At 38.7% G+C, this 13,504-nt stretch overlaps 1 protein-coding gene across 5 annotated transcripts in view; it reads right to left on the reverse strand.

Moving 5' to 3' along the window:
* The window catches only part of RC3H1 (ring finger and CCCH-type domains 1), an 83,324-nt gene extending 69,829 nt beyond the window's left edge, over positions 1 to 13,495 (reverse strand). For all 5 annotated transcript variants that reach the window (XM_048225321.2, XM_048225320.2, XM_048225319.2 and 2 more), the window contains exon 1: positions 13,222 to 13,495. The gene's annotated coding sequence lies outside the window, so the exon portion shown is untranslated. The remainder of the gene's footprint in view (positions 1 to 13,221) is intronic.
* Between the last annotated feature and the right edge of the window lie 9 nt (positions 13,496 to 13,504).

A 13,504-nucleotide genomic window follows, 5' to 3' on the forward strand; every position in this document is an offset into this window, starting at 1 on the left:
AACGCCAGATATCTTGATCTAGGTAGTGTCTGGTATATCACAAGCATATTATGTAAAAAAATCAAGACAGACCCCTAAGACATTTTTACTTTTTTTTTAAAGATTTTATTTATTTAGTTGCGCGTGTGTGTGAGAGAGAGAGAGGGAGGGAGAGAGAGAGAGAGCGCACAGAGGGAGAAACAGACTCCCTGCTGTGCTGAGAGCCCGCTGCCGGGCTTGATCCCAGGACCCTGAGATCATGACCTGAGCCGAAGTCAGATGCTAACCGACTGAGCCACATAGGCACCCCAAGACGTTTTTACTCTTTACTGCATGTATCTTGTATCTCAACTTAAAAAACAAGTAACATCAACAACAATTTCTTCAATGGTGCCCGAAGAGGATCAATTCCAAGTACCTGAATACTCCATAAAGCTTTGTCTTTAGGATGTGGCCCCCACTGACCACTCCAGTCTTACTTTTCATCACCATCTGCCTCATATTTTATTCTCTACCAACGGAAGTATTAGGGTTTCCTTGCACACAATATATTCTTTTTCACTCTAGGTCTTGTTTGGTTCAAGAATTCCCCTAAATCTAATGTTAAATCTCTACTCATCCCCTAGGTCCCACTTAGTTCAAGAAGCTCTTTCAAGAAATCTTTTTTAGCCCAGCCTGTATTAGGTACTCCTCTGATGTTTCCAATATATTCTATGAGAAAGTCCATATTGTTGTACGCTGCACGGCGTATAATATTTGCTCAATAATTGTTGAATGACTGAAAAAAATCACTATTCTGCCTGACTATAACAAGTTTCATATTCCTAAAGGTAATGTTGGGACAATTCACATAAAAGATAAAGCTGAATGGCAATGGGACTTAGGACAGCAGATGTACCACCACACAGAGCTAAATTTTTTAATACTGGTACTTAATGTTTAGAAGGAAGTATGCCTCCAAAATTAAGCATATCCTTAAAATTATCTATAAGCTAGGAAAACTAAAAGTGAAGTGGCAGACCAAAAAGGTAAGAATAAAGAAGCGAATCTGAGGGACACCTGGGTGGCTCAGTCAGTTGAGCACCTGCCTTCAGCGCACTCAGGTCATGATCCCAAGGTTCAAGGATTGAGGCCCACATCAGGCCCCTTGCTCAGCAGGGAACCTGCTTCTCCCTCTGCTTGCCATTCCCTCTGCTTGTGCAGGTGCGTGCGTTCTCTCTCTCTCTGACAAGTAAATAAATAAAATCTTCAAAAAAAAAAAAAAGCGAATCTGAAAAAACTATATATTGTATGATTCCAATTATACAATATTATATTCCAGAGCACCTGGGTGGCTGAGTTGGTTAAGTGTCCGATTCTTGATCTCAGCTCAGGTCTTGATCTTGGGGTTGTGAATTCAAGTCTTAAACTGGTCTCTACGCTGGGCATGGAGCCTACTTAAAAAAATTTTTTTTTAATTATATTCCAAAAAAACACATGAAAAGATACTCCACATCATAAATCATCAGGAAAATGCACATAAAAATGTCATACCACTACACACTCAATGGAATGGCCAAAATCTGGAACACAGACAACACCAAGTGGTGACAAAGATGTGGAACAACAGGATCTCTCATTCAGTGTTGGTAGGAATGCAAAATGGGACAGCCACTTTGGAAAACAGTCTGGTGGTTTCTTACAAACTAAACATACTCTTACAATACAATCAAGCAGTCACTCTCCTCACTATTTACCCAGAGCAGTTGAACCCTTATGACTACAAAAAACCTGTAAACGGATGTTTAGAGCAGCTTCATTCATAACTGCCAAAACTTGGAAGCAACCAAGATGTCCTTCCGTATACATAAACTGTGCTATATACGACAAGTGTTAAAAAGAAATGAGCTATCAAGCTATGAAAAAACATGAACAAAACTTAAATGCATTGCTAAAAGAAAGAAGCCATCTGAAAAGGCTACCTACCGTATATACGATTCCAACTCCAGGACACTATGGAAAAGGCAAAACTAGGGAGACAATAAAAAGATCACTTGTTGCTAGGAGTTGGCATGAGGAGAGATGAATAGGCAAAAAACAGAGGATTTTTTGGATAATGAAAATACTCTGTATGAAACTATAATTGTGAATACTTGTCATTATATATTTGTCCAAACCCACAGAATGTACCACACCAAGAATGAGCCCTCTGTAAACTATGGACTTCAAATAGCAATGTAGATTCATCAATCTTTTTTTTGGTAATAAATGTACCACTCTGGTGGTGGATGCTGATAATGGATGAGACTGTGCATATGTGGGAGCAGGGAGTGTATGGGAAATCTCAGTACCTTCTTCTCAATTTTGCTGAAAATCTAAAAACAGTCTTTTAAAAACAAAAAGAATTTTAGAAAATCAACAATTGAACCTGAAATCTTTCCTAAATATGGAGAATATATTGACAGGATTTTACTCCCTACTTCCTTCCCCTCCACCCCCCTTACCACTTTGTCATTTCGCACCTAAGAAGCTGTTGAGTTCTATCCTGACACTGAGTAAAATGAACTAACTAACGCATGTCAATCATTAGAAAACTAGGTGTTACTACTACAATATTCAATGATGCTTTCATAAAAATATTATCTAGTCTGGCCTTTGGGATATTCTAAGTTGCTCTTAAATGCATTTAGAGATCTATCTATTCTAAGGATTTTTTTATTTCGCAAAACCATCTTTTTTTTATAGCAGTAGGAAGAAAATAAATTGGCCTTCTGTGCTCTTACAAACAGGTTTTCATCAACTGCAGACGTACTGACCTATCATAATAAAATCGCATTTCTGAAAAAATTGACTCAGATAATGAGTCAATCCATAAAACCTACAACTCAATTTTTCTAAATATATGGAGAACCTTTTATTTATCTCTTAAGTCGCTGATAAATTTAAAGAAAAGCTAAATTCAAGCAAAGAATGTTTAATCAAAACAGTTCAAAAACTTCTTTCAATGGGGTCATTAATGTAAAATTTGACATATAAAATCGGGGTTTTAAAAAAGTAATTATAGGGAAAGCATTTCAAAAGGAAGGTTAAAATCAAAGGTTTTTTGTTTCAAGTACAGCACTTAAATATGGAAGACTACTACTCTTTAACAGAATGTCTCCACAAAAATGGACTGTTAAGCAAGCATGACCAGTATACAGGGAAGGTCAAATCAAGACCAAACACAATATGGCTACTTTCAGCAAAAGCAGAGGTACAGCTTATCTATTAAAAGAAAAAAAAAAAAAAAAAAGGCAAGAGAGACTGACAAAAGGTTCTCCATTTTTCAAGCTCTGGAAACTTCAACATGGTGAGTTAAGGAAGATACAAATTCATGTGGTGACCAATTTGGATTTTACAGATTAAAATGTAGCTTGAATACAATCTAAGTGTAAACCCAAGTGCCAAGAGAGAATGCTGGATGCCAACATGTTTAGTTAAATTCCATTCACCCTCACCAGCCAACTCATATCAGTCCTGGAAATTAATTTTTTTTATCTAAAATGACTCATACTCAAAAATATTTTTCCATCATAACTGAAATATAGAAAGAAATCAGCTAAATGGGATAATTTTCTTCAAATAAGATTCTAATTATTTAAAGAGTAAAAATAATATAACTATTAAATCTACAGTTTTCATCTATAAATACACTATTTAAAATTAGATAGTATATAATCAAATGGTCCCTAATGACCTCTTCGAAAGTGATTTTAACTTCAAACATGACTGTAAAGGCAACCTAATTAGTGGGGAGCCCAAGAGAGAACTAGGATAAGGAGATCTAGATTCTAATCTCAATACTGCCATTTATTAGCTCTGATATACCCTTGATAAATATGGTTGAAAGGTTTAGAGAAAAACAAGAAAAGATTTTAGGAACACTGAAAAGTGGAGTAAAAGATGATACTCTAATAAGAAATCAAGGAAACCATTAATGGATAATATTTATTTGGTAAGGCTGTTTTGTTCAAGGAGTAAATTTATTACGTAAAGTTCAGGCCTGCCAGCAACACAAGCAACAAAGCAATGAAAATGTAGGCTTGAGGACAAACTGAGATCATGTAAAGAGGTAAGTTTTCCGTGAGAGTGAACACAAACAGAGAATCGGACCTTGGGAGGATAGTTTACATCAGCACTCTTCACTAAAACTACCTGAGATGTTGAAAATGTCGTCTTCGGTTTCCAGTATGGTAGCCAGGAGCCACATGTGGTTATTGAACCACTGAAATGTGGTTGGTGCAACTGAGGATCTAAATTTTAAATTTTATTTGATTTTAATTAATTAAAACTTAAATTTAACCATAAAATGGAATATTATTTAGTAGTAAAAAGAAACATGCTAGGGACACCTGGGTGGCTCAGTCAGTTAAGTGTCTGCCTTCAGCTCAGGTCATGATCCCAGGGCCCTGGGATCGAGTCCCACATGGGCTACTTGCTGAGTGGGGAGCCTGCTTCTCCCTCTGCCTGCTGCTCACCCTGCTTGTACGCACTCTCTCTGACAAATAATTTAATAAATAAAATCATAAAAAAAAAAAAAGAAATGAGCTATCAAGCCACAAAAAGACATAGAAGAATCTTAAATGTTATACTGCTAAATGAAAGAAGACAATCTCACTCATAAAACTATACAGTACAAAATGTGAATCCTAATATAAACTATGGAACTTAGTTAATAACAATTTATCAACACTGGGTCATTATAACAAATGCACCACACTGATACAAGACGTTAACAGAAGTAACCGTGAGAGGAAGGTGTATATGAAAATTCTGTATCTTCAGGACAATTTTCTATAAACCTAAAACTGCTCTAAAAAATTAAGTCTATTAAAAATTTTAAATTTAAGTAGCCATTTGTAACTAGTGGCTGGTACTGAATAGCACAGATCCATATCAATGAAAAGACTGATGTGGGAAGAAAATGAGGATGTATCTCATTCCTGACCACTACCTTCAAAAGTACACATACAGGAGGACCTGGCTGGTACAATCAGTACAGCATATGACTCTTGATCTCAGGGTTGTGAGTTCAAGCCCCACACTGGGTGTGGAGGTTACTTCAAAATAACATCTTAAAAAAAAAAAAAAGTACAAATACATTTATTCCTGAATTACACAAAATTTATATGCAGCTTCAGTAACAAAACGATTTCAAATAGTCTAGAGGAGTAGCTTTCTAAACTGATGATTTTTGTTAAACAGAATTTAAGGAGGAAAATAACATTTACTGAATGAGTACTCGGTATCAGGTACTATACTGAAGATGTATGTTTATCTCATTTAAACTTCAAAACGAATCTTTATTTTTTTAAAGATTTTATTTATTTATTTATTTACTTATTTGAGAGAAAGAGAGAGAGCAAGCACACACGCAGGTGTGTATGCCAGCAGCAGGGAGGTGCAGAGGGAGAGGGAGAGGGAGAGAGAAAATCTCAAGCAGGCTCCACACTCAGCTCCGAGCCTGAGGTGGGGGGAGGACTCGGTCTCAGGACCCTGAGATCATGACCTGAGCCAAAATCAAGAGTCAGTTGCTGAACTGACTGAGCCACCCAGGCGCCCCCAAAACAAGTCTTTATTTATTTATTTATTTATTTTTAAAGATTTTATTTATTTATTTGACAGAGAGAGAGACAGCCAGCAAGAGAGGGAACACAAGCAGGGGGAGTGGGAGAGGAAGAAGCAGGCTCATAGCGGAGGAGCCCGATGTGGGACTCGATCCCGGAACGCCGGGATCACGCCCTGAGCCGAAGGCAGACGCTCAACAACTGAGCCACCCAGGCGCCCCCAAAACAAATCTTTAAAGGAAGGTATCACCATTTCTATTTTTAGAGATAAAGAATCATAAAGCTTAAGTGATAAAAGATGGGAACCTAGATATTTCTGACTTCGAAGCCTGTGTTCTAATATATTCTGTACATATTTTTATGACTCCCAAAATTATGAACATAATTGCATTTTCCCACAAGGAATTTATCATCAGGAATATGTTTTTTAAAAACAGGACCAGGTTATATAGCACAGTAATTAAATAATGACACTCAGAGTCTAATGAGGTGTTGTCCCTATATTACATGGTCCCAAGCTAAGATGTTTTTTATTTCTGTCACCCCCCCCTTGCTGACCCTTTTACCTATAAAGCCTCTCTACTCCCACACCTAATTTACACCTTTTAATCTGATGTGGGATTAGAGAACAGATAATCAAATTTATTAGAATTATGTACAAACAAAGAGAGCTCCTAAATCAGTACCTTAGTGCAGATGATCTGGTTCACTAATCTCATAACAATTAAAAGTCTTTTTGTATACTTCTTATTCTAAACTGGGACCTGGATAGGTAAAATACTGTTCTGTAATAAAGCTAAGAATGCAATAAGCCTATTTCATTCACAAATCTTCCACTAAGCCGTATTTTTAAGCATAGATCTCTAAACATCACCTCATTTAAAGATGTTAATGATTAAATGTATTGGGGTGTTTTTTTTTTAAAGATTTTATTTCAGAGAGGAGCGCATGTGTGCACATTTGCACGTGGCACATATAGGTGGGGAGGGACGGAGTGGGAGAGAGAGGGAGAAAGAATCTGAAGCAAACTCCACACTGAGCCTGGAACCACACGGGCTCAATCCCAGGACTGCAAGAGCCTTACCTGAGCCAAAACCAAGAGTCTGACGCTTAACTGAGTCACCAAGGAACCCCAACGATTAAGTGTATTTATTTAGTACACTAGTTTTCCAATGTTACTATAAAAATTTAATGAGGTATATATAAAAAAACAGAAATATTTACAAAGAGTTAATACTTTTCTGAAAAAAGTCCCCCTATTAAAGAAAAAAAGCACTGGGGCGCCTGGGTGGCACAGCGGTTAAGCGCCTGCCTTCAGCTCAGGGCGTGATCCGGGCGTTCCGGGATCAAGCCCCACATCAGGCTCCTCCGCTATGAGCCTGCTTCTTCCTCTCCCACTTCCCCTGCTTGTGTTCCCTCTCTAGCTGGCTGTCTCTATCTCTGTCAAATAAATAAATAAAATCTTAAAAAAAAAAAAAAAAGCACTGAGTTGTAAATATTCTTAAGTAATTCTTTCTCATCACTTTTTAAGTTGTTCTTATAACTAAGTTTTCCCTTAAAAAGGGTAATATTAGTAAGGTGACTTTTTATATGCCCTTCTGGTCCCAAGATTATGGCCAGAGGAGTATCACAGTCACCAAGAATACTCTGGAGGTTGCTAAGAGCTTGTTTTAAAGTGTTTTCAAGTCTGATGGAGAACTCTGACATTTGGAAACAACTAAGAAAATATGAATATTTAAAATCACGTTTAAAGAAAGGGGAGAGGGAGAGTAATATCAAAATCTAAAACTTTCTTCCCCACTTACATCTCCTGGAACTCATTACAATCTTTACTAGTAACATGAAATCTGTTTTGCACTTATCACCATAAACTTTAAGATTTCAATTTAATTGGGGGGGGTACCAATATGAATTTAAGATAAGGGTAAAATAGTATTTCCAAAGCCCTAAATCGAAACTTCAAATTAAGCAATTCTAAACTTACAGAAATCTGGGACACCTGGTTGGGTCAGTCAGAAGAGCATGCAACTCTTGATCCTGCGTGTAGAGATTATTAAAAAGAAAAAAAAATTTTTAAAGGGTGCCTGGCTGGCTCAGTGGGTAGAGTGCGTAACCTGATCCTGGGGTTTTGAGTTCAAGCCCCATGTTGGGTGTAGAGATTACTTAAAAATAGATAAATAAAATGAATAAATTTTCAGAAATCCAACTTTATTACACATTATTCCAGAAAGAAAAGAAGCCTAACAGTTTTCTCTCTCAATCCATGAACTAACCAAGCAAAAAAAGCTACAGATAAATTGCTTCCGTAACACCATCCGTGCTTTTTGGAGGGAGTCAGGTAGAGAGCCAAAACCTAGGTTAAATCTTATTCAACATGTGATTAAAAGCAGAGTATTAGGCAAATTACAACTCTAAATATTCTCAAACATTAGCTGAGTAAAATAATTATAAAGTCAGATTCATAAAGATCAAAGAATTTCAACCTAACAATCATTTTCCAATACAATCTCAAATAAGTCCTGTCTGTTAACATTCCAAGTTTCTTCTACACATTAAGAAAAAGGGGGGAGGGGCGGAGAGAAACCAAAAAGGCAAACAAGTTGTAGAGAGCAAACTAAGTATTAGTTGCTCATATTTGTATATAACATTATAATTTAGTTAATTCCCATAACCCAATAAGGAAATATAAATGAGTCTGATAGTTTGAGTAGAACTCCTTTGGAATGATCAAAACTAGAACTGCAAACTGCTGTGACTTTCAACTTTTCTTCCATTAAGAGTCCCTGGCAGTCTGCCTACTGTACTCAAGAAAAGCATGCAAAGAATGAGGTGGTTTTTGATTCCTAACAATCATATCCCAAAATTTTTTCTGCAATTTTAATTATACACAGTACTGCTCCTTAATCTTGACTCAGTATAATTTTAAGTTAATTCCACAGAGACAGAAAGTAGAATAGTGGATGCTAGGGACCAGGGGGAGGAGAAATGGGGAGTAACTTCCTAATGGGTACAGTTTCCTTTGGGGGTGATAAAAGGGTTTTGGAATTAGAAAGTGGTGTTTGCACAACATTGTGAATATACTACTACTACTGAACTACTTACTTTTAAATTACTAGTTTTATGTTAAATGACCTGAACCGTAATTAAAAAATTGTTTATGTTAGGGGCGCCTGGGTGGCACAGCGGTTAAATGTCTGCCTTCGGCTCGGGGCGAGATCCCAGCGTTCTGGGCTCGAGCCCCACATCAGGCTCCTCTGCTATGAGCCTGCTTCTTCCTCTCCCACTCCCCCTGCTTGTGTTCCCTCTCTCGCTGGCTGTCTCTATCTCTGTTAAATAAATAAATAAAATCTTTAAAAAAAAATTGTTTATGTTAAGATATATATTAAACTCTCTCTCTCTCTAATGACCCCTTTAGAAGTCTTCTTCAAAAACACTGCTACCATTTTCAAACACTACTTAGATATTGGAGATTTTTAGATGCATTACAAGTTAAATTATTACCATATATGCACAGTAATAATCAGTGAGATGAGTACTGACGTCAGTGCTAAAATGCTTAACATCAAAATACTGCTGACATATGACATATATTTGTTAATAATCTCAAAGAAAAACGTAAATGAACCTTAAAATATTTTTTCCTCTATGGCAGGTCACCATTTCAGTCAGCTCAACTGTGCATGAAAGGTCAACTCAAATTTTTTACTAGAATTCTTTTCCTAAACCTCAACCGATTAAGGAAACATTGTGAACTAATAAGAAGTGTCTAATATTATATAAAGGGTAAACAAGAATATTATATAAGAAATGAACAGGCACAAGTCTGACCAATAATGGCTATAAATAAATATGCTAAAGTTAACTGTCTTGCGGATGGAGGGCATCATTACTTAGAATTAGTAAGCTGCCCACTTAAAATATATATCATCTATTTAAGAAACTATGGAATAAGAAAAATTCCTTTGTATTATGCCAGACAAAATCAATCTTAGGGCATAACAACCTCCAAAGCTAGCCCAAATCCAGCCTAGACTCCAGGATTAAACAAGAGAATGAGGTCTTCAAGAGCGTCCTACAAGAACGGGCTGATCTGGAAATCTACTGTGACCGTTTTGATGCAGGCCAATGTGAGAATTTAAATCCATCTGAATCTAACCCCGAAGAATACCTGAACTCCTGAGCGTTGACAGGGCCAAAACTAAACCAGGTCAATATACTCTGCCAAAGAACATCTTGCTCCAAGGTATCCACCAAACAAGGATCATTTATCAGTGTATTCTTCACCTTGTGGAGTGCCAACCACTCTCAAGATATATCCAAGGGTAGACTGATTAGACCCCCATAAAATTCCATTTCAAATCCCAAGATCTACAGATAAAAAAAGGTGCAGAATTCTAAATGGTTTATGGCTTTAAAAAATTATAAATGAAGAATTTCAAATGTTAGCTGACCCAGCTTGAACATCCCCGAATGTTACTAAATTTTAAATTTCCATGAAGTATTTCAAAGGCACAATTTAGTAACTGTTTACATAGCAAATTAAAGCCATGAAACCATTACAGCAAAACCATAAATCTGTCCTATGTAAATGGTATGAGTTTCTAGATCAACAGCATTTATATTTGCTGAAAGCAAAAGTGTTTCATTTGTAATTCACATGAATACTTTCTCAAACTTATAAGTGAATATCTGGCAGTGTATAAATAATGTTAATAGAAAGGTATTAGAGCTAAAGGCAAGTACAGTATTATAAAGCATAGCTCCAGATCAAAACAAGGAATCTGTCAACACAGGAAAGGCTTCAAAGTTAAATCTTGAGACACATGGTGGCAGTAGTAAAGCATCTAATTTGTGTCACAAGACCTGGGTTTGAGTAAGCTCTTTCACCTATTAATTATGTGGCTTTTTTGCTACTTACATAGCTTCTCCTAGCCTCAAATTCTTCATATATAAAGTGAGAACAATACCACCAATATTACAGCCCAAATACGAGGATTAAATGAGAATGTTTCAGATGCTTTGAAAAACTAAATTTTTTATGTACAAAAAATGCTTTCAAATATCTTCAAGTAAATCAAATAGATATTAACTTTTAATATTACCAAGAAAAGCACATCTAATTCTTAAGCTATGGTTCCAAAACCTTACAAGGAAATTCTTAAATATTACTTAAGAAACTGAAATTATCAGAATAAATACTTATAAAATATAACAATGCAGGGATCATATCTTAAAACAGTTCTGACACCTATTAAAACCAGAGCTCTCTAAAAGATTTTTCAGTATTCAACAGAAATAGGGATCCAGACCCAACCCATAAACTGTTGGGTCAACATCCAATTTCAAATACAAAACCTTAACATTTAAAAATCTTTTGTTTTGGGGACGCCTGGGTGGCTCAGTAGGTTAAGTGTCTGCCTTTGGCTCAGGTCATGATCTCAGGGTCCTGCCAGTTGTCTGCTTCTCTCTCTGCCTGCTGTTCCCCCACTTGTGCTCACTCTGACAAATAAATAAATAAAATACTTTTTAAAAATAAAAAAAATTTGTTTTTCAGGAAAATGATATTAAGTATGAGGCAAATTAGTCCTTCACACAACAAGATGAGATTTTTTTTTTTCATAACAAAGCAAACTAACCACTTACAATTTTCAAACTTGTACATTGTAATAGGTTTAGGGTCACAAATAAATATAAGCATCATGATAGACAAGATAGACTTTACTTGCATTTTATGCTCACCCAACAAAATTCAGCATAAAAAAAAATTATGGATTTGAGCACTTAAAAAAAAAAGGGGGGGGGTCCTTTCTGAAACTATTCCCTGAAAATTCACATTAGGTGAAGCCATGTGAAAGTTGTTCTCTCCCCATACTTTAAAGTCAAAACACCCACATTATTTATGCTAGGAATAAAATGAAAGTTATTCATATTTTCCCACTATACTTCAATCCTAAACAACAATAAGATAGTTCAACCTCCACGTTTGTTTGTTCGATTGTTAGTGTACTTACTGTCAATTCTCTTGAAAGAATTAGACTAGCTCCACCCATTAAATTTCACATAACCTAAAAATGATTCGAATTAAAACACAGACAATTCTAAGCAGAAATTTACCCTAAAAATGGATGAAACATATTAACTGGCATCTTCTCTGCACAGGTCAATCTTCCTTTTAAGAACACAAACTAGACGGACCACGCAAATGAATGTTAAATATTAGAAAGCAATCTTCGCGGATGTATCCAAACAACTTTAATATAAATTTCTGCACACCTAGGTAGAAACTGGAATAGAAATAACTTGAATCATTCCCCCCGCCCCCACTTGGAAATGGACGAGGTAGACGTCTCAAAAAATTAAATTTAGGAGTAGTCGCAGTGAACTGAAGTTACAGGCACTACTACCAGAGGGCAAATGCGGGAAAAGAGCTGCCTCTCCAAAAGCCTAAACATTCAAAAGAGAACGGTCGTTTCTAGTTTTGAAAGTTACAAAAAAGTTTAGAAATCTTATTAAAATCTGCTTTAGAAATCAAATACCAAACTCAAAGGAAAGGTTAGTCTTAAAACAAATTACTGAAAGGCAAAAACTAGAACATAAGACAGGACACAAGAAGTTCTACCCTGCAGATGAACGAACCACTTCCCTCCTGAAGAAATGCTTCGTTAGTTCCATTCAGGGCTAATGTTGTTGTTTCTTATGCGGCACATTAATAATTCAAAACGGTTCGTTTAAAGAAAAGTTCTATTCAAACACTACAATTTGTCTTCGCGTTGCCAGTTAGTGGCTTTGTTTCCAGTTTCATGGACTATTCTGGGATGTCAAGAGTTATATTATTACTGCTCCAAACGAGCCCTTGTTTCACAACCTCACCGGGGACGTGGGCATAACTGATGTTCAGAGAGAACTGGTGCCAAGATATGTTTTAAGAAGAACATCCCTTAGCCCTCCATCCCTCCCCATCCCTTATCGATAATCGCGTTTTACCTTGTATGTTTTTTGCTGCTGCACTTATTTTTGTTTTTAAAAAAAGACACTCGCTTACACAATTTCCCTATCGCCATCAGGAAGAAAGAAGACCATCTGGCTCGATCTCCAGGAGCTCCAGGAAAACAGACACAGTAAAACCCACCGGGCCGAGGAAGGGGAGGGCTTAAGGGTCCGGGAAGGGAGCAGCCCTGAGGTGCAGGAGCAGCCCGAGCGCAGGGACGCGGAGGCGGTGCCAGTTTACGGACGCCTTCACCTCCCCACCCCCACAGACCCGGGGTCCAAAAAGCATTTCCTGCGCGCACCCTCCAGCAGCCGAGGCCCTCGGAGTAACCGCCGAGCCGGGCGACCTTCTGGCCCCCTCCCTCCGGTCGAAGTCTCCCGCGCCCTCCCCTCGTCCGGGGCGGCGTCCGCACGTCCCCACGGCCTACGCACCCCAGCAGGCCCTCTCGGCCGCGCTCCAAGGCCTAAGGCCTAGGGACGCCGGGCGCTGACAAGCCCCTCCGCCACCGGCGGGGCTGAGGCCGGGGGGGGGGCGGGGGGCCGCTACCGCCGAGGGGCGGAGGGCGGGCGAGGCCGGCCCCTTCCCCGCCGCGGTTGCCTATTGTTCCCGACCGAGGCCGGGCGGCGGCCGCCGCGCTCCCCATGCCGCCGCCGCCTGCCGCTCGCTCACCGCGCTGGTCCGAGCAGCAGCTCCTCTCAGCTCCGAGTCCCCGCGGCCGTCGCCACCGCCGCGGCAGCCGTCGCCGCCGCCGCCGCCACCGTCGACTCTGACTCTGTCCCAGGCCGCTGGGCCACGGCCGCCGCCGCCACCACCAGCGCCGCCTCCGGCCTCCCACCTGCTGCTGCTGAGGCTGCTCCTGCAGCAGGGGCCATCTTGTTAGTCGGCCTCCTCTTCCTCCTCCTCCTCCTCCGCCCCGTCGCTCGTTGTCCTCGTCCCCTTCCTCTTCCTCGGG

Source organism: Ursus arctos, unplaced genomic scaffold (genome assembly GCF_023065955.2).
Source record: "Ursus arctos isolate Adak ecotype North America unplaced genomic scaffold, UrsArc2.0 scaffold_2, whole genome shotgun sequence".
NCBI classification, from domain to species: Eukaryota; Metazoa; Chordata; class Mammalia; order Carnivora; family Ursidae; genus Ursus; species Ursus arctos.